The sequence below is a fragment of the Sinohyriopsis cumingii genome, chromosome 5 (genome assembly GCF_028554795.1).
Source record: "Sinohyriopsis cumingii isolate HCF-2022 chromosome 5, ASM2855479v2, whole genome shotgun sequence".
Classification (NCBI taxonomy): Eukaryota; Metazoa; Mollusca; class Bivalvia; order Unionida; family Unionidae; genus Sinohyriopsis; species Sinohyriopsis cumingii.
In genome coordinates this window covers 90,138,926-90,164,790 of record NC_142965.1, presented here as the reverse complement: position 1 = coordinate 90,164,790, position 25,865 = coordinate 90,138,926, and the positions used below count along the sequence as shown (strand labels likewise).

The 25,865-nt window shown below is 33.6% G+C and overlaps 1 long non-coding RNA gene across 1 annotated transcript; it reads left to right on the top strand.

Moving 5' to 3' along the window:
• Positions 1-4,728: 4,728 nt before the first annotated feature.
• On the top strand, positions 4,729-13,402 carry LOC149799728 (uncharacterized). The gene is made up of 3 exons (XR_016421222.1): positions 4,729-8,192; positions 9,684-9,915; positions 12,386-13,402. It is a non-coding gene; the product is annotated as an uncharacterized LOC149799728 (long non-coding RNA).
• Positions 13,403-25,865: the final 12,463 nt, after the last annotated feature.

The following is a 25,865-nucleotide window of genomic DNA, read 5'->3' as shown; positions in this document are numbered from 1 at the left end:
GATAACAATTTGTATTTTAAGAATAAAATCGGTGAAATGAAGATTTTAACTGCCGCAGGTACATCATTTTCTCAACAATAAATCAGTTTATGACCATAAGTAGATCTGTCATGGGGAATTAATGGCGGACATCACTATATCTGGGAAGCTCCACTTTATTAATTAAATTGTCTGTTTTCGTAACCATTGGGCAAATAGATCGAGGAAACTGTACAATTCATCAAAAGCAAAGTCCAAATATTCTGTTACTGAAGATTTAGATTCAAAATGCAATTGTGTAGGTCAGAAACATATGGGACAATGCTTTGCTTTGGAATTTGAGAAGCGCTGTAACTGTAAGTATGGTCATTTTCTGACTTCACACAGTTTTGTGAAAATATGAAAAAAGCAGCAAAGCAAACAATATTTACCAAATGCTTAACAGTACTACAAGTACACAGATGAATAATAGAACCTTATATTGGCAATTAGTGGACTGTTGTAAGGAAGCTATAAAGTGAGTGGTTACATTAAGAAAATCCATCTTTCTAAAAGTAGATGCACTCGCATGTTGCCTTGTCAATTCCATTGGAAAGAAGGATTTAGTTCATTCATACACCAACTTAAGTGCTTCATTGTGTGTATGTAATTAGTAATGGTACTATTTTATTGGCAACAAAATAATTAGGATGAACAGAATGATCTGATGACAAGTGTGCATTTGCTGTCATTTACATGGTACAGGGATTGTTTTAAAAAAATTAGAAATCTTTTCTAGTGCCTTTTATAGTGAACTCTCAAATAAGATTCATGGACCTCTCCAGTGGCCTAAGTGGTTAGAGTGTCCGGCTCTGGTACCGGAAGTCACAAGTTCAGATCCACAGCTGAGTCATAACAAAGGCTATAAAAATGGGACTAGCGGCTGCCTCACTTGCCTCTCTGCATTAAGAGGTCAGTGCTAGTTAAGGTCAGCCTGGTGTCAGGGTAATGTGACTGGGTGGGACATGATATTACATGTGTGCGGCATGAAGCCCCAGTGCTGGACATCACTATAAGCTGATTACTGCAGACATCATATGACTCAAATTGTTAAAATCCAAAATCACACAACACACACACACACAAAAGTCATTATTAAGAGTGGTTGATTAGTTATTTTTACAGTACTAACTTGCAATTGCAATAATGTAATCTAGTTAACTTAGTTAAAAATCATTACATTGTATAGCTCCTTAAAAGTCATATGGCCAAAATAACACTGCATATGAATATGATAATTGTTATAAATGTTCCAGTGTGTCAATGATATGCATATAAATCAAACAATGTTCCACTTGAATATAAAGTATTGCTTAAAACCAATCTTAAATGTAAATATGCATACTGGGGAAAAGAGGGCATAATTCAAATAAGAGAATGGAAAAGACACACAGAAATATATATATATATATATATATATATATATATATATATATATATATATATATATATATATCGCTTCTTCCATTCCTCCCTCCTTGTTCAGCTTTTACTTCTCCCTGTTCTGTCAAAAAGGACAAGTCACTTCTGCCTAAAATTCAAGTTCAGCTTAACCTTTGATGACCCCACAACAGCCATCTTGAAAACATTTTTTGCTACACCTCCTGAACAGTATCATCATGGGGTTTTCACCAAAGACTTCTGATAGAGTCTAGTTTATCTTGAATAACAATTGTGCCCACCTCATCTTCAATATGGCTGCCACAGTGGACATTTTGAAAATCATGTCATGGTTACGTATCCTGAATGGATGATGTCAGCATTGGGTTTTCACTGAAAGACTCCTTGTGATATGTTGGTTCTATATAAAAATAGTGCCGATATGATATCCAAAATGGCCACCACAGCAGCCAGATACTCTTGAATGGATGGTCATATCAACATGGAGTTTTCACTTTAAAGACTTATTATGATATCTGGTTGTTGCCAAATAAAAATGGGACCAATATACCTCTTACAAATCGTATTACATACAGCTCGATGTGATTAGAATGTCATATTGATGTGACTTTGACCAGAATACTTCTTATGATGTCCATTTAGTTTTAAATGGAAATGGTGATGATCTAATGTCCAGTTTGGCTGCCACAGTAACATTCTAAAAATCGTGTTATTGATTCCAATTGAAACTTTTATCTCTACTTCTGCAGATGGATGGCTATATTAATAAGAGTGTTCCACCAGTAGACTTGTTATGATATCTAGTTGGTTATAAATGAAAATGGTGCCATTGGTACATCCAGTGAGGTTGCCATTTAAACTCTCTTTAATATTGTGTTATAACTACTCTCCCCGCTCTACCCTGGATGGATAATCATTATGACATTGAGTTTTACTAACTGACTTGCAATGGTGTCTACTTTTTCCTAAATGAAAATGGTACCAAGCTGACATCCAGTATGTTTACAATAGCATCTAATTTGAAAACACTTGTTATCACTGATCAACATCCGAGATGATTTTCAACACACAACACTGGAAATTATTTTTGCCTAGTAGAACATCAGTCCCTTCGATGGACTCTTTTTTCAGTTTTTGTTGTTTATCTTTTGTGTTTTGTGTATGCCACTAAGAAAGGAACCATTTGGATCTAAAAACATTTTCAAGATTTGGTTTTCAGATATTGGACTATCCGTTTTTGTTGTGGGTATTGTGTCCTTTGACTACCTTTTTCATAATCTTACAGAGTCTTGTAGATTTAAAGTAGAGTGTATTTTGGTTTATACAGCATCCTCTCAGTGTGGGGTCAACAGGTCAAAGTTAAAGATCATCGTAACTGAAGGCGATATTTTGATATTGAAACGGTTATTTAAGTTTCTGAACATGTTTGGTTGATGAGTTTAAGAAGCAGTTTCTCATCAGACTTGTCACACGGATTTCACATGGGTAGAAGCAGTCCTATATTGAAATGGATGATGAATGTCAAAAGTCAGGTTCATTGGAACTGAAATAGTAATTATATCAAGTTGAACAGTGCCTTTTATATGTATACCATAAAGACAAGAATGAAAGGAAAAGTAACTGAACTGTCATTTTGAGTACTACTGATCATTTTGAGTATTACTGGTCATTTTGAGTACTACTGATCATTTTGAGTATTACTGGTCATTTTGAGTACTACTGGTCATTTTGAGTACTGCTTGTCATTTGGGTACAACTGGTTATCTTAGTATGATAGATCAGGCGTCACTTCACACCTTTTAATTTGTAACAATCTGGTTTAATGTCCTGTCTTTTAAGTACCTATTAAGTAAAATGACAGACAATCGGAGACATCCTTTGCTTTTATATACTGGTACTGTAGATAGAGGTGACGTTGATAATGCTCATCATTAAGCACTGCTCTGATGATGCTTCAAAATCCCTACCATGTATACTCACTTATAAGTCAAGTCCAAGTGCAGACTGCACAGGCCTTGATCGGCCATCCCTTATTGTTCCGGCATAACTTGGACTGTACTGTTAGTTAGAAGTAATCAGCAGAAAAACAATATTGACCCTGATAGATTGTCGTGCTGACTGGTCAGTGAGTTTACAGTCTGAGAATCATTTTATGCTGATACAGAGAAATGAACTCGAATGCAACTACTTCCTTTATAAACATTTAGTTTTCTGTATTTATGATAAGTTTCAGAGTGATCTTTGTACATGTGGGAAGAGGTTCACATATCTTGTGCAAAATATTAAAATATTTTCCCCATAACCATCAAGAAGGAGAAGATAATATGGTAATTATTAATCTACAGCCCATCATATCAAAAATTTTAGTTAGGGCTTTGAGCCAGGATAAGTCAGGCATTGAAAACTGAATTGCTGTTGATTTCCCAAACTATTTTTATTTGTTTTGCCACTTGGTATTGTTTTCACCATAACTCGAGAACACTTTATTTGCCACTTGGTATTTTGTTCACCACAAATCGTGAACACATTATTCATATAGTCTGTTTATTTTTATCCTTTTACATTTTTGTTGTGTCTGAGCAAAGATTTAGAGTGGAAAGTTGACAATATGCATGCCAGATCATTCTCAGTTTGACACAGAGTTATAATCATATATAGCAATAAGAAATGTTATATTGCTACAGTATTTGGCCACTCGCTGCAATGTTTTCCAGACAAGCTTATAAACATCAGCCAGGTGAGCAAATCAAACCAACTTGGGACTCTTTACGAGATACTGCACACAAGTCCAACTATAAACAGGTTTCCCAAATAAAGTGGTAAAAATGGGCCTGAAGGTCAATGACTGAGATTGGAATTAGTACCATTCTTTATGTTAGGTTATACATGTAATGGCTTTAAGTATATTGATAATTACAGTGTCACTTGTTTCTATGTTTTAGAGGTCTCGAGTTCCATGGTAGAATGTTGGATACATCAAATTGCTAGAATCATCAGCCTAAATGTCCATTTATTTATCCTGATGCAAGCACTCGGGAGATTGTCCATGATGTCATCAAGACTTGTGTCTGTGGTATATGTACCTATTGCCGAACAGTTGCAACACATCTCTACTTAAAATACATTTTCCTCTTCTTATGATTTTTCTTGTAAACTTTCTTTCTATTTACACTTAATATTTAAACTTCTAAAATTGATAAAGTCAGTTGTGTGTATGCATATATATATATATATATATATATATATATATATATATATATATATATATGTGTGTGTGTGTGTGTGTGTGTGTATCTGTTTGTGTGTGTGTGTTTTGGGGGAGTTGGTATTAGTCAGTTTCAAAGTCCAATAATGACCATTAGATTATAGGATCGACCACTTGCATCTCTCACAGTTACTCCTGATTTGTCAGCATATGAAGAGCAAAAAGCTTCAGAACTGGGTTTTGTGTGTTACGCTCAAATTAGTTCTGAAGCACATTTTTACATAAATGTATATTGGCTTTTTGTTAGGCAAGTTCAATTTTTACTACTCATTCTAAGAAATAATTTACTCCAGAATAGGAAATAGTTTCCATTGACAACTAAAATAGTATTTCAAATTCATTCTCAATTTTTATACCTTAAGTTCCTTGATATTCAAGCAGCAATTCTGAAGGACTTACTTTGGCTGCATTGGATTCTATTACACCATTCACTGATCATGGTTCTGCTCTATCGTTTATATTGTGCACACTGTTTTGAATTTTAAAGCAAAAAGATTCCTCAGAATTTACTCTCTAGTTGTCCTGGCTGTTTAAAAAGGATCTTTTAACTGTTAGACATTTTTTAAAATGACGTTTAAGTCATTTTATATTGGTGCATGACTTTTGGGTTTAATTTGGGTTTTAAGAGTATATAGCTTGGCTTTACTTCAAACGTACATTTCCCGAAAGATTGCTAGTGACACTTGATCATTTCACTTTCTGGACTTGAGAGGAAAATTGAAAAGAAAAACAATAACATTTTACAGGTTTAAAAAAATCGTATATTCATTTATTGCACTTTCAGAAGATAGTATTGTCTACTCTGGCAAAATGTATTTTCCCTATTGTAAGAACTGCTAAAGTTACTGTTCTGTGGACTGTTGCTAGAAATTGTGATCATAACACTTGACAGTAGCATATATTAGTAGGTGTGTTTGTATTTTCGACATTGTGCTTGTTGTGAATGCACACAGCTTCACCTTATACCAGTCCTAGTTGCAAATGTATGTAATAATTAGAGCAGAACCTTTATTGCATTCACCCTATGAGTTGACACACTAAACAAATAGATCTGAGATATCTAGTCACTGTAAACCTGTCAATAGCAGGTGTCAATTTCATGTTTGTACCTGTATATTATGTGAACGGGACAGATGTATCCAAAAGTGCTTCCATTCAAATGCGGAATATGTCTCCAAAAGAGATTATGTTTGGTATATGGTTAATCTTTTAACGCATTGTTTAGAATAGAAATCAAAAACAGTAGTACATAGCCTTGATATGTTTAAAAGACGTTCTCCTTTATTACAGGCTTTCTTTGTTTAAAATCATGTTTCTAATAAAACGAGTTTATTACAGTATATGCAGAAATGAGAGAGAGAGAGAGTATGCAGCATTATTTTCATTGGACATATCCTATAGCTTTATTTGCTAGCTCAGAACATGGCATTCATCAATAAAGAGTATGTATTTTTTAACTGAACTGGCATTATCTTTATTTCGCAATTTGTCAACCAACAAAATTTAAAATAAAATGTGTGGTACTTTATTCAGAACAAGTAAATTGCTGCAAAGCCTTCATTTCAATTAGAAATAGATTTTATAGCTGTGGCAAACATTCAGCTTGGCAATTTCGGGCAATATTCAACCCATTACTGATATATATGATGCATTCAAGGTATGCATAGTACAGTAAATGTTAAACAAGAAAATAAAAACCATGAGTAAAAAGAAATTCAGTTTACATGAAGCTAGAACTAGAAGCTGTTTATTATACATTAAATACCGAAACAGCTATTTTTCTACGTCATATACCAAATTCACAACGAGGATGCATAATAATAGGCTTTTTTGTTCAGTTTCTAAAGATGATGATGATTTAATGAACATCCAGATGAAATTAACTGCTGCACTATGAAATATTCTTTTTTCAAAAGCACTCACTAAATGTCCCCCCCCCCCTTTTATTTTTTCTCTGCTGTACTTTTACAGATATTTTACCTTCGATTATTATAGCTTATTATTCTACATGTTTTGGGCCTAGAATTTGAAGATAAATGTTTCCTTTTTTGTTAATAGGATAGGTAGAAAGATGTTCCCACAGCAGATGCAATTTTCATTTACTAGTTTACTTGTCACATGTTTGGGAAATTTGGGACATGACAACAATAATAACTAGAACAACTACTATTACTTTTGTTAAAGCAAAAAGAAAATAGATTGCATCATCAGTCACTTATAAAAGGACCGTCATTGCATAGACTAAACCAGCATCAAAGGTCGCACTGGTGGTCATGTCAAGCTAGGTCCAAATAATTAAAGCTAAGCTAGCTACTAAGTAATTATCCTGGATTAGCCTAATAACATAATAAATGGTAACAGGTGTCATTTGAGTGAAAGGGCTTGGAACAAAACTTTTGGTGATGCTGGTCATATTAGCTTATAGGATGGCCTGTGGTCGATAGTCTGTCCATTAGCACAAATTTGTTATTGCTCCTAAACCACATGGTGGATTTGCCATGAAACTCTTCGCACTCATTCATCCCATAATATTGTTAGTCCTAAATGAAATATTAAATAGCTAATGCTAAGCATAACATTGCACGTGTGGATATTTTGCCAGTGTCCATTGTCAGTAGAACACATTCTTTTTGAGTGTGCCGATATCATGCCTGTGAGACAGAAGGACTTTAGTGTGAACTACTTGCAGAAACTGTACATGGATGCATAACCCAAGAAAATCATGAACTATTTAAGGGAATGCACTTTATACAACAAATTTTTATCATGTTTTAAATTTTTTACATGTATTACCTTTATCTTTTATTTTGTATGCATTTTACAGAATGATAATATCGTTACATGTTAAATTTTATCTATTTGGACTTTAAGTTTATTTAAAAGGGTTTATCTTCCTGAATTCTTGTGCAATTCAGTTTACATTTTATTTAACCTTACTTTTAGTTGGCGCTATCTAAGAACTTTTGCTCCACGATGCTGTAAAATCAGAAATACATACCTATAAGGCATATTACTAATGTAATACAGGTGCTTTTGATTTCTTAATGGGAAGACTTTTTTAAGAATGCAAGATATTCTTCACATTCACATTAAATTACTTTTACTACTGTTGCTTACTACTTTTGTATAATCCATCTTTTTATCCATGTAAAGTAAATTTTAAATCAGGATGTAATACTTACAAAATTTAAAAAATTGCACAGCACTGCTCTAAATTTTGTCAAAGATCTTTCAGTTTCTGTTCAACATAAGATGAGCTGATCATTCCTACTTGACTGAACTTTGAATGTATATTGAACTAAGTCAAAAAGTGTCTTTTGCATATTTCACCAGTTGTGCAATTTGTCCAGTATTGTATGTGGTTTCCGAATTACTAAAATTGCTTTCTTTTATTTTGTAGCATAGATGCAACAGAAGAAATTGGGTAATTGGGAAAATTAGTAATGGATCATGGTGAATGAATTGTATCATAAAAGCAGCTGATGTTGCATTGTTTGTTCTGCACGAGGTACATACTGGTATTATTGTATAATTGCTTTAGGTAGGCATAACAAACATAATGCCTATCAATGGGGCATGTCCTCTGCAGACATGCAAATTATATTGCACTATGAGACAGATATGTGCATGTCTGCATATGTTTAATGATGTAGCATGAAGGGATCTTTGCAAATGTTCATTGTTTGAATGTTTTAATTAGATTGTTACATATATTTGATTTAATTTATATTTGATTTAAGCTGTGTTTGATTTTATTTGATGGTTTGTGGGTTTTGGAATCTTTTTATTTTATTTACATGTCAATGTAATGTAATTTTATTCACTAGGAATTTGATATTTTCCGTAAAATTCAGTTTGACCTGAGTGTCCCTTAGATACCTAATAATAGAAACACTTGTTTCTATTTTTGACATAGTTCCTGGCCTTGATTGAGGGTCAAGTAAACAACTTTTTCTGGAGTAAAATTATTGATTCTTATCAAGGACATATGTGAGCTATGTAACTTTACATGTAAACATGATGACATGATTCCCTATTTCGCAGTTATGCATTTCCAAAATTGCGAAATACTTAGTATTAATAGTGATGTTTAGAGAGAGAGAGAGAGAGAGATGGGGGGGGGGGGGGTTTGGAAGTCTGGGCCTTTAAACACTGGATGTCAAGTTGTTTTCTTCTGTTGTGACCAGTATTTAATTTTTTAGTTTTTTAGTTATATGTTAATTTTTCTTCACATTACTTGGACTCGAAAAGATTAATTCGTTTCTCTGGAAATATTATTGTATTCATAGAAAAGTCTAAAACAAGGACATTTCTTGAAAATTTTACTTGGATTTCCAAAACCGGGTGATAAATTATTGTGTTTGTACAAGTAATTGTAGACGTCAACACAGTACAGGCTACATCATACGTCATCACCTTCCATCTTGGATTTTTCGTCGGGACTCAATATTGGAATCATTAGAACATTTCAATATTAGGATTTCAAAATTTTTATTCGTGGATTATTCTTGAATTATTTTTGGATTTGATTCTGGAAACCGTAAGTTCTCATATGGTTTCATTTTTCCAGCATTTTTCCAGGGAAATAAATTATTTGTTATATTTTTCAAAACTTGTTGTTTTCACTCTTTCTTGTGTTACTGTTTATTCGAGCCTAAACATGTAACAAGTTACAAGGAATATTTCTTTTCTCTGTGTGGGATGTGATAAAATAAATGGATGGTTGTGTTGACATGGGTTTTCATCAGATGCATCTTGCTGCATGCATATGGTCTGGAATGAAAGTGTTATCGAGCTCACATCATGCAGTGTTGAAAAATGAATTGAAACTCTTAATTGATCTTTGATAATAAATGAGCTGTGGCTGACTATATAATCAGTTAAGCAGGATAAAATTTCATATGTATTCAACACCATGTTTTGTACCTTTATTTGTCTTCTTTATATACCTGCCATAAGACGAATCATTATTTCAAAATGTCCATTTGTCTGTTGCCAGTTTGGATTCTGCACAATAACCTTATAGTTATCCACCATCTACAGAAACCAACATGTGGTTGAGATACACTTGGGGTACGGAAAGAACCCCATCAAAGTCAGGGCGAAAAAGCCACGTTCAATGTAGCTGATAGATGAAAAATGGTTTATGCACAGCAATTCAAGTTTTCCACCATCTATTGCTACCAAACTTTGTGAAAAACCCTATCAACCGAAGACTGTAATGTTCAAAGGTAAAGGTAACTCTGATTGAAGGAAGAAAAATAATTTTAACCTTAACTGGAGTTATGATGCATCATCTTACAGTTAGTAAACGTATATGCTGGCGTGTTATTAGTGTAAGGAGGACCCCTTTTTATTTTGAAATCAAATGTTCAAAGTCACCTACTGATATAACTGAAGCAATGGTTTGTGCACAATAACTTTGGTTCTGCATAACATGCTTTGTAGATGGCTTGCACATCGGGTAAGGGATTAAGATTGCTGATTTTGGAGCCAAACGGTCAAAGATCGTAGTGACTGAAAGAAGAAAAATGGCTTTTGCAGAATTACTGTACTACAAGACAGACCTAGTCCAAACTTTGTGGATGGCTTTTGGTTACAGTAAAGAATAAGCCTATCAATTTGGAGTCAAAACGGCAAATGTCAAGGTCACTCAATCAAGATTAAAAAGGTATCGCACATAAATGTTAGTTATCTACATAGAAGACTATAATACTAGTGCAGCCATATAATGTGCCGTTCATGTTAGTCATGTATACTATTTTAATTTATATTTCTAGCTTTACTGGTCATAATCAAAAGGAGCTTATAGGATAGCTGCGTTCTTAAGTCTTTGAAGGTCTTTGACAGTTTGGGAAAAATAAGGTAGCATTTTGAAGGCTTTGAAAGTTTAGGACAATCAAACAGATTACCCTGATGTCTCTAAAAGTCTTTGAAAATTGAAATAAACCCAAAATGTTTAATTTCTTTCCATAATCACAAATAAAATTGTCCACAGTTGTTATATTCGGATGTAGTAGAGTTTTTCTAGTTGCTTTCTTTTGATTAATTATAGTTTGAATTTCATTATTAAACAATACTGTAGTATTTTGCATTCGTTGTTTTCTCATATAACTTGTATACAAAATGTTAGCGAAAATCGGTCTTGGAAATCTATGTTTGTGGTCTTTGAAAGTTTGGAAAAGTCTTTGAATTTATCATTCAGAATTCTGCATGAACCCTGGACAACCAATTATTATCTCTACATCTCCTTGTAGGAGTAACATTAAACTTTACATGCACATCCGTGCAAAGTTCTCGTTGGTCATAAGCAAAAATGGGCCACTTAGGCATCCAGTTTTGGCAACATATTGGCTATCATGAAAATCTTGTTCTCTCAACACTTTCAATGTGAATAGTGTTGAAAATGTGCGGTGCACTCTGAAGGACTTCTTATGTTGTCCTAATGACAATAGTGTGAAGCCAACATCCAATATGGCACCCAATGGTAATCTTGAAAATCTTGTTGATACTTTTAAAAATCTTGCTTTTGCTATTCCTTCTGAATGTATGATCATATCAACATCGATTTTTCATTTAAAGACTTCTTATGATGTCTTATTGGTTCTAAATTAGAATGGTATTGATCTGATGTCCCATATGACCACCATAGTGGCATTCTTTAAAATCTTGTTTTTGCTACCACTCCTGAAGGAAAAGTTACAGTACTGCCATGATGTTTTCATCAAAAGACTTGTTATGTCTTCTTTTTTACCTAAATGAAAAGGGCACCACTTGCCTTTATAATATCACTGTCATAGTCGCTGTCTAGTTATTGCTACATCTCCTTAATGTATGGTTACATAAACTTAGAACGTTTACACAAAACTTCTTCTGGTCCTAAATGAAAATAGTGCTGTTCAGACATCCATGTGTTACAGATCTTGTTATCACTACTCCTGGATCAATGGTCAAATAAGCGTTTCAGTTTCACTGATGGACTTGTAGTAACTGGAAATAGTGCTGATCCGTCTTCCAATATGACTGCCACAATGGCCATCTTAAAATTCTTGTGGCTACTTATCCTTGGTAGCTCATGTTGTGCTTAACCAAAGAATTTCTTATGATGTCTGCTTGGTCCAAAATGGAAATGGTGCAGATCTGATTTCAAATTTGGCCATCATATATCTATCTTAATAATATTATTGTTGTTTTTATTTGTTGGAGTGAATTTGTATATTTTATAGTTTATAATGTCACAAGGTGTGGGTAAAAGAAGGTCCCTTGAGACACTTGCTATTTTGGGAAGATCCTCTGTCACGGATCCCCACTTTCTTTCACCAGTTCAAACTGGCTCTGTTAGAGTAAGAGGCACTGTCAAGAAGGTGGATAATGACCAGACTCTGACTTTTTATTCCCAAATCTTTCTTTAGTCAGAAAAGGTGGCTACTTTTGGCTCATAGGCTTTTCACCTGAAGCGGATTTATTTCACATGAATATTTCAGAATGAGGATTACCATCTCAGCCAGGAATCCCATAAGGCCACGCAACTGGGCAGTTTCTATGACTCTTCAGAATATGTCCACATCTTGGTTGCACAAATAAAACTTCATAAAGATTAATAGCAATGAAAATAAATAAATTTGAGGGCTCTTTCTGACACTGCTTGTTTAAATGTGATTATATCCTGTTAAAGCTGATCTTTGTATCTTTTATTTCTAGTAAAGAGAAAGAGATGGAGACCTGAAAAATCTATGGGGAGATGCAGAGAAAGAAGCCTTAGCAGCTGCTTTTAGAACACACTGTAAAGAAAAAATGTAACAAAGAAATAAGCTGTGAAAAACTACCCAGCTTAGGATGGCAACACAGCCAATAGAACCATCATAGTTCATGTATGATGTATAGACTTTTTTTATTCATAACATTGCCAGTAATTGCTAACCTTAATGTCTGCAGTGTCATTAGATTTTGACATGTTGACTTTATTAAATGGCTTGCAGGCTGTACATTGTTGTATATCTGTAAAATAATCCCGTTTAGACATGGAAATGCATTGATATAAAAGAATAAAAATGAAACATATTTCACAATCGGGTGAGCCATTGACATACTTTCGTGTACACAGAAGAAAATTTTATATGAATAATGTTGAGCATTGATATGACAGGATCATGAAATACCCCAAAATTTCCATGTATTATGTATGGTTATATAGATGTTGGAGGAAGTATTGGTCTAACCGATTTTTTAGTTTTACTGGTCATGGACTAGAAGAGCTAATGCACTTGTTTTTCTATTCATAAAAGATTCAATGTAAAAATTTCAAAGCATAATTTTCTTGTACATGTAGTGAAAAGTAGAGGGAGGAAAGATGCCCAGAGCCTATCAATGCTTAGATATGTGGGCACGAATTCATGATGGTGGTTAATGCTCTGAAACAACTATGAAGTGGATGTATATTTCCTACACCTGGCTTTAGTAACATAACATTATTTTAAATTTATATAGATTTTGTTATTTGACTGCTGAATATTCCTGTATGTTTAAACTTGAGCTTGAAAAGTATGACCTTGACAAAGTGATATCACTGTACATTTTTTCTTTTCCTCTAGATCATATGTCCCAAGACTTAAGAAATTAAATACATTTGTGTTTAATTTGCCCCCTCTACTGCCACTGCATGTTGCAATAAAATAGATTAAAAAAGCACTTATTTGCTAATAAAATGAAAGAAACTAACGTTATATTGTTATCATTTTTTCCTCCTTTTTCATGATCATCAGTTTATTATAAAAAAAAATATGTCCACGAACTCCATATATTTAGCGAATGCATCCACACAGACGTTTGTGTCACTTATATCAGATTTTTAACTGATGTGAATGTAGAGAAATTAATCGTTTTTAGTTGAACTCAGAGATTTGCATGTTATCAGTCTGAAAACTGAATCCAATAAAATCGCAAACGAGATAAAGAGGGAACCATAGTATCAACTACTTGCTTGTGATCTCTGTCATTCAATCTTGACATGGTTTAAAGTGTAAATAACCAAGATTGTATTATATCAGGTTAACTATATGACATTATCTAGCAAATAAAAATCATTAGTTAAACATACATTCACTGTAAGTGCAAAATGACAATCTTTTCGCTATCATGGGTTACACAAATTATTATTAAAGCAAGTTATTGCTGTGCATACTACAATATTTACTGTATATATTGGATACTGTGTTTGTTAGGACACCATAAATTAATTTTTAAAGTAATTACTTTTGTGCACTGCATGTTCTGGGACATATCGTTTTTATTTTGAATCTTAAGTAGCAGGAAACCTTATTTAATCATTCGAAAATTACATGTCAGAAAACTCATTCATACTTAAATTTTATTTGAAAAAATATTAAACTATGTACTTAAGATTAAAATCTTTAATCCACTGCAGCATCATCTTTTTAATCCAACTCCTCTCCTGCACATGTATGATCCATCATTTCAGTGCATGAATATTTTTTAGCTTCCTTATGCTGTGAAAAATTGTCATTAGAGGCAATAAATCTCCTACAGCAGCAACTGCAAAGACTAAAGTAAGATTATCTGCAATTCTCATACTTTTAAACCCCTTCATATCAACAGTCCATCCAGGAATGAGGTCAAGGAATGAGTTTCATCCATCTTGATGATAATATTGTCGGTGAAATCATCTTCTCTCATGGCCTTCACAAAGTCATCAAATAATTTTATTTTTTATAGTTTCCTGTCGCTTTGAAAAGGAACTAAAGTTGTCTTCCATGTTTGCCAAGTTTGTATAAAAAAGGAATCGCTTCTGAGGTCAGCTTCTTATATAATGAAAACACCTTTGCTTTTTATATCCTGTCAGTAAGTTCAAACAATGAGTTTACTGCTCTCTGCCAGTTGTATTCATTCATAACCTGGGCTTACATTTGCTTGCCATCTGTAATAATAATTGATACAAACGGGCACTAATGTTCGCAGGGTGAACACCAAAATACCAGTATGTCCTGCGTAATTTACCTGACCATAAGGCCAGATGAGTTTATCCATGTGTCCATTAGCAATTGCTCTTTTGAACGTATTCTCAAGAATCAAGAGTTTCACCAAATTTGTAAATGATCATCCCGACACAGTGCTTTAAGATTTATGCGAATTATGCTGATCCACCATTAAATAGGGCCACTGTTACTAAAAACAGAAAAACCTTTCATAAGACTTGTTTAACAAAATGCTCAACATAATTTGACAACATTTGCTAGTGGCATTCTGGCATTGAGGGCTTTTTAATGAGTACAAGTGATATTGTTCCGACATCAGATATGGTCCCAGTTACTAAAAATAGAAAACAATGACAAAGACTTCACCATAAGACAAAATATAATTTTATCTTATGGAAGCATCCTGACATAAAGATCTTTCAGATTTATACAAATGCTGCCAATCTGACACCAAAAGTTGAAAGTTACACAACTACCTAAAATACCATTGTATTGAATTTCAGAAGTTGATGAAGCCTGAGAGAAAACTTCCCTATCTTTAATGCCTTTCAGATTTACATGAATAATGCTATAACACCATCAAATATGGATGCCGTCACAAAACAATTTAAAAAAATGGATGCAGCATTATGTATTAAAAGAAAATATGCTGCACATACTTTGACCAATTTTGACATAAAGGCATCCTTGCTTTGTGGTTTTTTTTCAATACTAGAGGACTGATGCAGATGTGCCATCAAATATGGATAAAATTTCAAATAGGTAAGATATTTTTAAACAGTTGTTTTCAGAACATGGAATCATCAGTCTTGGAAGAAATTTCAATAGATCAATTTGACCAATATGTTTTGGTCAAGTGCTCTGCATTTGGTTGTTGGGCACATGTCAGATGAGCAATATCAGGTCCACTTGGATTCCTTATATGGTATGTGTCCATTCTAACGACACTTCAAGGCAGCATCAATATGTTTATTGCAGATTGGATCTTACCAAGCCAGGTTATAAACCAACTTGGCACTAGTTTATACCTCAACATTTATTGAAATCATAGGAAAAATTAATACAAACAGGCTAAGTACATACCTAAAATGTCAGTAACATTGAAGCCTGCAACTTTATCCCTAAAAATGAAAATCTAATATTAGATGAAGCTATAGTGAAGAACACTTGTAAAGCATCTGATGCATTGACTATAATCAGTACCATGAAAAAAAGAATATACCAAAAGTTTTCCATACACTGATAGCAATACAAGTCCGTTATAAATTATTTAATTTACCCATGAGCCCATGGGTGTTGTATGGTAACCAATATTGGGTCCCATTTCTTAACATTTTATTTACTTGAGGTCCCAAATACATGTATTTAGTTGTCACACCATCATTTCCTTGTATTTATTGTCGGTATCATAATCCTCATACTTTTCTTCATGATGAAACGGTGTTGAATCAAATTCCGAATGGTACGTTTGATGGGATATACTAATATAATAAATGAAACTATAGCTATTCAAACTATTGTGTATTATTAAATACAACCAAATAACAGCATCAAAATGAAAAGAATGGCTCATAATTCTCAAACGTTATACAACTACCAATATATCTTCCATATTATGTTCTCATTACATAATGCCCTTCATGTTATGTGTGTGGTGGAAGTATCAATTTTTATGCATCTGCCATAAGGTGGAGTTTATTATGTTGCGATGTCCCATCTTTGTCCGTCTTTTACCAATTTTGTTTCCACTGAATAACACCAGTGGTCCACCATCTAGTTGTCAGTATAGTGGACTAATTGCACTGGGAATTAAGAAGAATGCTGTTAATTTCAGGGTCAAAACCTAAAAGATCAAAGTTTCAATAACTGAAAGGAGAAAATTGGCTTCTGCAGAATAACTTGTCCACCATCTACAGTTACAAAACTTTGAGAAAGACATGTACTTGGGGAAAGTAAAAACTCTATTGATTTCAGGGTCAGAAGATCAAAGATCAAGGTCACTGATTAGCAGAAGAAAAATGATTTCTGCACAACAATTTGTTCTCCACCATCTACAGTTTCCAAATTTTGTGGATGGCTTGCAGTTGGAGTAAGGAGGAACCCTATTGATTTTCCGGGTTAAGGTCACTGAAATAATAAACCTCTGAATTTACACAACTTTAATTCTGCATCACACATCTGGGCCAAACTTTTGAGGATGGCTAGCAGTTGGGATATGGAAGAAGCAAATTTAATTGAGGTGAAATGTCACTGTTACTAAAAGAAGAATTTTTTCCCTTACCAATGTTAAATTCTACATAACACACCTGGACTGTTGTTGTTGCTGTTGTGGGGTTTAATGCCATTTTTCAAGCTATGCATGGCGGCAAGTATTAATGGTGGAGGAAGAACCCAGGCAAACCCCGGGAAGAACCACCGACCCACAAGAAACTACTGGAAGCTTTCTCAATTACCCACATTAGCCGAATCTTAGACCCGAACCCACACAGACAGAGGTGAAATGGCAGTGATCCGTAACGGAGAGCGCTTTAGACCGCTTGGCCACTCAGGGTCCCCACACCTCAACTGTACTTTGTGGATGGTTTGCTTTTGCGATAAGGAAGAAGCCTATCAATTTTGGAGTGAAATGGTCAGATGTCATGGTCACTGACAGAAATAAAAACTGGTTTCCACACAAATTCCATTTATCTACAAAGAAAACTATTAAAAACAGGGTGAGCATACAATTTGCCAATCATAGTAACCTTATTGGTCATTTGCCTACTACAACTACTTCTTGTACAGATTCGTATCTGAATATTGCTACAATTATAATGTGAGTTTATAATCTAAACTATAAAACTGATATAGAGGTTAATTGAAGAATATATTTATATTTTGAAACTATAGCTAAGTACATTATTATAACTTCTGATGCAAGATACAAGCACCGTCGTGAGACTTCCCCATGATTCCATATTTATGGTAAGATGTGTTGCATTTATTCTTAAAAGTCCCACTTAACAGTCATATGTAACAGCATACATGCCAAAAATTACAAATGAATTTTACCTAATTATGTCTTACGTTTGCATGTATATGGAGTCGCTTTACTTGTACATTAAAAAATAAAGCAATAAAAGGATGTTTGTCATTTTTATTTTTACATCTCTTTAATCCCACTCATCACATACATTTGAGAAAAGTCTAAAACAGAAGACTGCTGCATAATAATATTATAAGAATACATTTATTCATCCTAGACCTACATGTACTTACCTTATTTTCTATCTATAGCAAATCTATATGAAAATATTTCCAAGAAAACAGATGGGTTTCTTCAATTTGAAACTTTGTCTTCCAGATTCATGATATTGATATTACATTTTGGTAGCAGTTCAGTCTGTACTTTTAAAGAAAATGGCTGCACATGTTTTAAAGTGAAACGGGCTTTAAAGGTGTGGCTTGTGGATGTTATAGGACTGCAAATGTTAGAGCAGATGGATCTTGTAAAACTTCAAAAAATGTCAGATCAGAAAAAGGATAAATCAACACTGCTTTACAATTTTGAAACAAGGAATATGAGAGTGATGTAATACTGGGCTTGGATTGATCGCGCTGTCATCATCATTGCGTAATCTGAGGACTTCTCAGTCATTCACCAAATGTTAGACATGTAAATTTGTTAAAGTGAGTGTTGAATATAAATAATTTTGCCAGTATATTTTGTGTTTGCATTCTGGTTCTAATCTACATGAATTTTGCCCGTATGTGACAAGAATCTGGACCAGCTGCAAAATAAATACATATTTTCCTTCAGCAAAAATAAATTGACATCTTTCCTTCAGTGTTATGTAATTAAGCCATGTAATATATAGATTCCACTGTTTATGCTCAGACTACACATTTTACCATTTATATTAGAAACAATTATGCTTATGCCTCTCTGTATTGGCAAGTATGTAACATTAAGGGTCTGATCGGAATCTATTATCTCACCATGGAATATATATCTACAAAGGGATTGTTGTTTACCATCATTATAAGTTTGCACCTAAATTTATGCTAAACATTTTCCATGAAATCAAATAAAAAATTAAACAAACATAGGCTAAGTGAATATTGATGCAATGAGATTCAAGCTATTAGTTTTTCATTGAAATGAACTCGAACTGTTAAAAAGATTCTTTAGATATGCCCACAAATAATGCTTTTTTATACAGTGACTTGATGGCAGCATCATCATATATTTGGTTTACATGTACAGCAATATGTACCCTGTATTTGTTTACTCTGGAAAATGTATGTGGGTGTTATTGTTTGTACCCTGGAAAATGCACATGGGTGTTATTATTTTACTCAGGATAATGCATGTGGGTGTACCCAGCAAATTGCATGTTGATGTTTTCGGGTAAACCCATATTTGGTCAAATTTACTTAGATTGTAGAAACTGAAGTCAAACAAGTTCGTTAGCCCAACTGTTAAAATGATAATAATCTGATCTCATATCCCCAGCTAAATTTAATGAAATACATTGCTGTACCTTTGACAGCATGCACTAGTATATCTTGAAGCTCTATATATGCAAAGTAATGCTTTTTCTTGCTGAATGAGCTACATGTTGGTATTGTTTTGGAGATCGTTCAATTTTTATTAATTAATAACAAGGTAAGCCTTTATCCTTATATGGCTTTTTATTGTTCAGAAAATATATATTACAACACATCCATCGCATGGATCGATTCAAGACAGTAAACTGAATAGCTGTACAAAATCGGGGGCATATTATACAACCTTTTGATGGCAGCAGTATTATATATTGTTGTTGTTATTCGTCCTTCAAGTTTAAAGATGACCATGATATCATTAATTGATTTGGTATCTACATGAGTACATGAGGCTAATATATACTCTGAACTGTCTGAGGCATATGCAGCTTGAGGTTTGTCTGAACAATAAGGGTCATGCTACAGATCTGAGATTTACGCTTCTCGTGCTTATGTACTGCCTCCGCAATTTGCCGTTCAAAGTCTGTAGTTCCAGTAGGGGTGAGACTCCATCAGGTGGAGCAATCCTGTGTGAGATCTTTTCAAGACTCGGATGTCCCTGTTGTAGTGTTTCAAGGGAGACTTGAGGGAGTCTGAAGCATTTCTTCTGACCACCCAGACATTACTTTCCTTCCTTCAGCCTGCCGTAGAAGATATTTAATTGTAGTCACTCTTCTGACATCATCATAATGTGGCCTGCCTATCTCAACTGTGATTTCATCAGCAGTGTGGATGATTGGAATGCCTTCCCATGTCTTAGTGTCTGAGACCTTGGCCTGCTATCTTATCCTAATCAGTTTTCTCAGGCAGCCCATGCGAAAATAGTTCAGCATCTTGGCATGGTGTCTGTATATCTTCACCAGTGTCCTCAGGCAGCCAATGTAGAAATGGTTAAGCTTCTTGGCATGACGTTTGTACACCATCTAGATTTTGCAAAGGCAACTTGCTTTAGCAATTTTGGCATTGGTTTCACTGATGTAGACTGCATGTAACAGTGTGCTGCCGAGATTGTTGAATACGTCCACTGCAATAAGGGTTTGGCCATTTATTGTGATAGTAAACTATACGTAGGGCTTTCCAGGTGCAGATTAGGGCATCGCCTCGGTCATCTTGATACTGATTGCGAAAGTGAAATTGTCAGGAATTGAAGTGAATAGTCCATACTGTGTTGCATATCAGACTCAGATTTGGCATTCAGGAAACAGTCTTCACATGCCATCAGTCTGGTGTATGGTGTCGATTCCAATGTCGTGGTAATGACAGGTATCAGTAAGCATACCAGAGGACATCATACTGAAGATGGTTGGAGCCATCACCTGGCCCTGTTTGACTCCACTGTTGATTAGGAATGTTTCCGATGACACCTTCATCCACAGCACTTGCATACCTGCCATCATGGAATTACCGAACCATCGCGATGAATTTTCTAGGCAGCCAAATTTTTCTATGATGTTTCAAAGCGCTCCATGGCCGACTGTATCAAAGGCTTTTGTCAGGTTGATGAATGTCATACACAGGTTGGAGTTCTCTTCCTTGCATTTAAAGTCTTATTATTATCGACATATTATCTATTCTTAATCAGTTAGGTTGTTATCAAACTTTTTTGGACAATAACCTTAGAAAAGAACAAAGCAAATGTGTGTACCCATCTTCTTTGTTCTTTTATTAAGGTCATTGTCCAAAATAAACGTTTAATAACCTAATTGATTAAGACTAGATAATCTGTTGATAATATTTAGACTTTAAAAGTCAGTGCATTATAACTATTCACAAACAGTATGAGTTTACCAAATTCACATTTTTCAAATATAATAGTGTCAAATACACATTTGCTCCTATCTTATAACACCAGTATTTGTAAAATGAAAAAAGATTTAAAAAGTTTTCCTGTTTGTAAATGTTGGTGACCTGGATGTTAAGTTTTTAATTTACTGTTATGAACTTAAATTATGTATGGCTCCGTTGGTACTGTATGTATTTGAATATCTTTCCAGACTGGTTGTGATGGATATGGACATTTTTGGATTCATTTCTAGTGCGCAAGAACCAGTCATATATAAAAAATTATATAAAAGCAGAATGTTTGTGTTTTAGTTTAACTGAGTACCAAATAGCTTTCCAACGTGTGTTTAATAGAAAAGTTGCAGTACACAATAAAGCATCACAGTTTTTTTTTAACCAAATTCACGTGCGTTAATTTTTGGTACTAGTTTTATCATTATTTTATTACAAGTAGTAAAGCGTAGTTGTTCACTGCCAAGATTAAGTTAATTGAATGCCAGGCAGCTTTTGAACTTGACTGTAATAGCCAAGTTGATAAAACATTTCCATGGAATACTTTACGTTTGGAAATTATTTTCCTAGTAAAAACTGATACTGCTAATAGTAACGTTTATTATTAGCCGATCTCGCAATTAACCACTTGAAGACAGAGAGAGATAGAGAGCTATATCAAGTAGGTAGGAATATTAAAAGCTTAATACATACACGTGTCAATGGATACACGTTATGCATATTATACAAAGATAAACAAGGGTTGGATAAATAGGAATTCTGCATGTATGTACGAGGGATTTGCTATTCATTGTCCATCTTTTCAGTGTTAATTCGGGAGTCAATTGTTCCACTTTTTGTCAAATGTTGGCATTGCAGATAGCTTTTGGTCACAATAATTATAACAAACTATGAATGGATATAAAAATAACTTTTATTTTTGTTTTAAAAGAATAACGCACAAACATTTTACATGAAATGGATACATAGAAATAGACAAAATGAGCAAACCCACTACATTAAGTGTAACTTTGTTACAGGTGATTGTATAACCTGTGTACTTTGCCTTTTTAAAATACATGTATACATGTCTATCATAATAGTTGTACGAACTGTGTTCAAAATATGTATGTATGTCTATCATAAGAGCTGTATGAATATGTTCAAAGTATGTATGCATGTCTCTCATAAGGTTTGTATGAACTGTGTTCACAGTATGTATACATGTCTATCATAAGAGTTGTATGAATATGTTCAAAGTATGTATGCATGTCTCTCATAAGGTTTGTATGAACTGTGTTCACAGTATGTATACATGTCTATCATAAGAACTGTATGAATATGTTCACAGTATGTATACATGTCTATCATAAGAGTTGTATGAATATGTTCAAAGTATGTATGCATGTCTCTCATAAGGTTTGTATGAACTGTGTTCACAGTATGTATACATGTCTATCATAAGAGTTGTATGAATATGTTCAAAGTATGTATGCATGTCTCTCATAAGGTTTGTATGAACTGTGTTCACAGTATGTATACATGTCTATCATAAGAGTTGTATGAATATGTTCAAAGTATGTATACATGTCTATCATAATAGTTGTATGAACTGTGTTCACAGTATGTATACATGTCTATCATAAGAACTGTATGAATATGTTCAAAGTATGTATGCATGTCTCTCATAAGAGCTGTATGAACTGTGTTCACAATATGTATCCATGTATATCATAAGAGTTGTATGAACTGTGTTCACAATATGTATACATGTATATCATAAGAGTTGTATGAACTGCATTCACAATATGTATGCCTGTCTCTAATAAGAGTTGGAAGAACTGCGTTCACAATATGTATGCATGTCTCTCATAAGAGTTATATAAACTATGTACTTTGACTTTTTAAATATATTTCTCAGCCTTGAAATACCTAAGCTTTTGAATGATACCTTCACCATTTTAAGGTGATTTAGAATACTTTGATCTGTACAGAAAACGTGTTGCAATAACAGTGAGAAATTCAATAACACTTTTAACATCATGTCCAATTACTATAGTTTAGCTAAATTTCTTATTAACATTAATGATATATTTTAAACACTATTATAACTTAATACATAAGTGATTTACTTTTCTAGTGTCAAACGATAAACATACAATTTATTCCTCCTCCAATTCGCAAATCACATATCATTATTTAGTATTCTGGCAAAAACATCAATTAGTATACAAAATTGCATGCATTAGTGTAAATTGAATCATATCATCACTGACCAAATAGAGGAAAACAGAATAATTTAATCTGAATGTATAATATCAAAGGCGCTTTTATATTTTACATGTGGAGTAGTTTGTTGTTGTTATTTCAGTAATAACCTTAGAATGAATTCTGTGTCCTTGATTATTGAGCAACTTATATGATAGATAAATATTAACAATTACTAAATAAATGTTCCATATCTTCTTTAATTCTCAACTACTTCCAATTAAATCCTTCCAAACTTTCTTTTGAACTATATTGGCTTGTAAAGACATTACTATAAGCTCGTGCTAATTGATTTATATTCAACTTGGGATGGTATGTTTCTGCTGTATAGGACAATTATGTGGTAGGATTGTATATAACCCACATTTCAATTCAAACTCAAGGTGAAATTACAATGTTTTTCAAATATAACTATACAAATAAACCTGAAACAAATAGCATAAATGGCATAAACAAAGTTGACTAATGTAGTACATCAAATTTATATCGAATGCAAGTTCCAAAGAATATGTTCAATAAATTCATACATTAATATGGCATATTCTAATGTTTTTAAACATATGTAAATTGTCTGTCCCTCTGCCATAGTTACAGTGCATAGTTTGTATTTGTTTAAATTATTCATGTCAACATGCTTGCATATCTAAGATCCTCAAGTATGATAATTTTGTTTACCGTTGTTCACTCAAAACTAATTATTATAACTATGCTTTAGAAAGCAATCTGAAGAAAAATTTTGTATTTAGGCAAATTAGCCAATATTATAATACAACTGTCAATCAACACTGTTCATCCGTTCTACGCAGTACTTACTTTTCATTATATTCATTAAAACAATATCTCAAGAATATTAGTAATTACTTTTAATTGAAGCATAATATTTTTTCTTAAACTTATGAAGATTTGTAAGCTTTGTGTTAAAAGGGTTGCAGTCAGTGCAGTATTAAATACATGTAGAACCAAGGCTACAAAACACAAGGTGCTGGATTAAATAAATATTATTTGACTGCACGATTTCAATGCTTGCTCATAGTTACCAAAGAAACGAATGGCTCGATACTATCCAGTTTAAAAGTCAAATGTAATGGGTATTTTTTAAATCCCCGTTTTAAGCTTCCAAATACTAAAAGTCCATATTGCTTGTTCTTAGGAAATATTATGGCATATATTACCTTTATGCTGAGATGTTTTACGTCACTACAAGTTGACCAGGAAGTATGTTCCACACGCACTTGTTTCCGCTACTTGCGGAAATGACACGTCAGGGAAATAAATTTCTTACGAAAGAAGAGCTTCTAATATAAGATATTCGTGATATGTTCCAAAATGAAGAGTCATCTAAATTAATGAAATTCAAGAAACTTCAATGATTTACCACGAAGACAAGTTTTGGAACTAATGGCTTAAAAACAAAAATAGAGTGACAATTTAAAAAATATTGCACGTACATCAACATAATAGCGATTTAGTCGGTGAGAAAAGGAAGTGAATCAAATATTCATGAGTTCACAAAATTATTGACAATTTCATTTTTTCAACTTAATATATGTTACTTTGATTTCCCCCATTCGTTGAGTATTCTTCTCTTTTCTGTTTTGATCAAAAGTCCTAACAGTGTACTACACAAAAAGACGTTACTTTTGCCTGAAGTTAAACACACGTTTAAAATGCTAAGATCCATTTTTAATGACATCACACTTAACAGCAAAATGAGGCTAATAGATGGGAGGGACTACAGTTGACCATTTATCGCTAATTAATGTTAGTATTTACGTCAATATATCGGTTCGAGCAAACCGTATGGGATCAGCTGATTTTGTACTGGCACATATTGTTCAACAGTAATGTATGAAGCATTTACTTTTTGCGGATTTTCTCCATGTCTGACCTTTGAAGACCCATGTCCATATTTACATTTATCACAGATTCTAGTTAAAAGTAAAATTATACAATGAGGCTATGATATGATGTATCATGTAAATAGAAACAGGAAAATTCAGTAAAAATTCACTACATAAAACAAGAGATAAAATGATTTCACACAATTTATGTTAATTTGGCAACATCCTTGTCAACTGTCTTTGTATCTCACGTGATGTCTGCCTTTGGTACACCCACAGTACATTCTCATCAGAGATCTGACAAAAACAAAAAGGTAAGACAACTATGCTCTAAAAACTCAAAAGTATAATCTTAAAAAACATTTTACTTGTATCTTTGTATGTTTTCAAAATATATCATCTCCGGTGACTACGTGGTTAGAGCGTCTGCCTCGGATGCGAGAGGTCGCTGGTTCGAACCACCAAGTCATACCAAAGACTTATAAAAATGGTACTAACATCTCCCTCTCTAGGCCTATAGCATTAAGGGGTTAGTGTTAGGACTGGTCGGCCTTGTGCCAGGATAATGTAACTGGGTGGGACATAATGATACATGTCTGCGGAATGATGCCTCAGTGCTATACATCACTATAAACTGCCACGCTGCAGACATCGTAGCGATATGATTGAAAAATTGATAAATCTACGGTACAAATCCAAATCTTTCACATACACACAAACTGTTCAGAATATGAAATCATGCATGATACAAGAAAACACTGAGACATTCATCATCTAAGT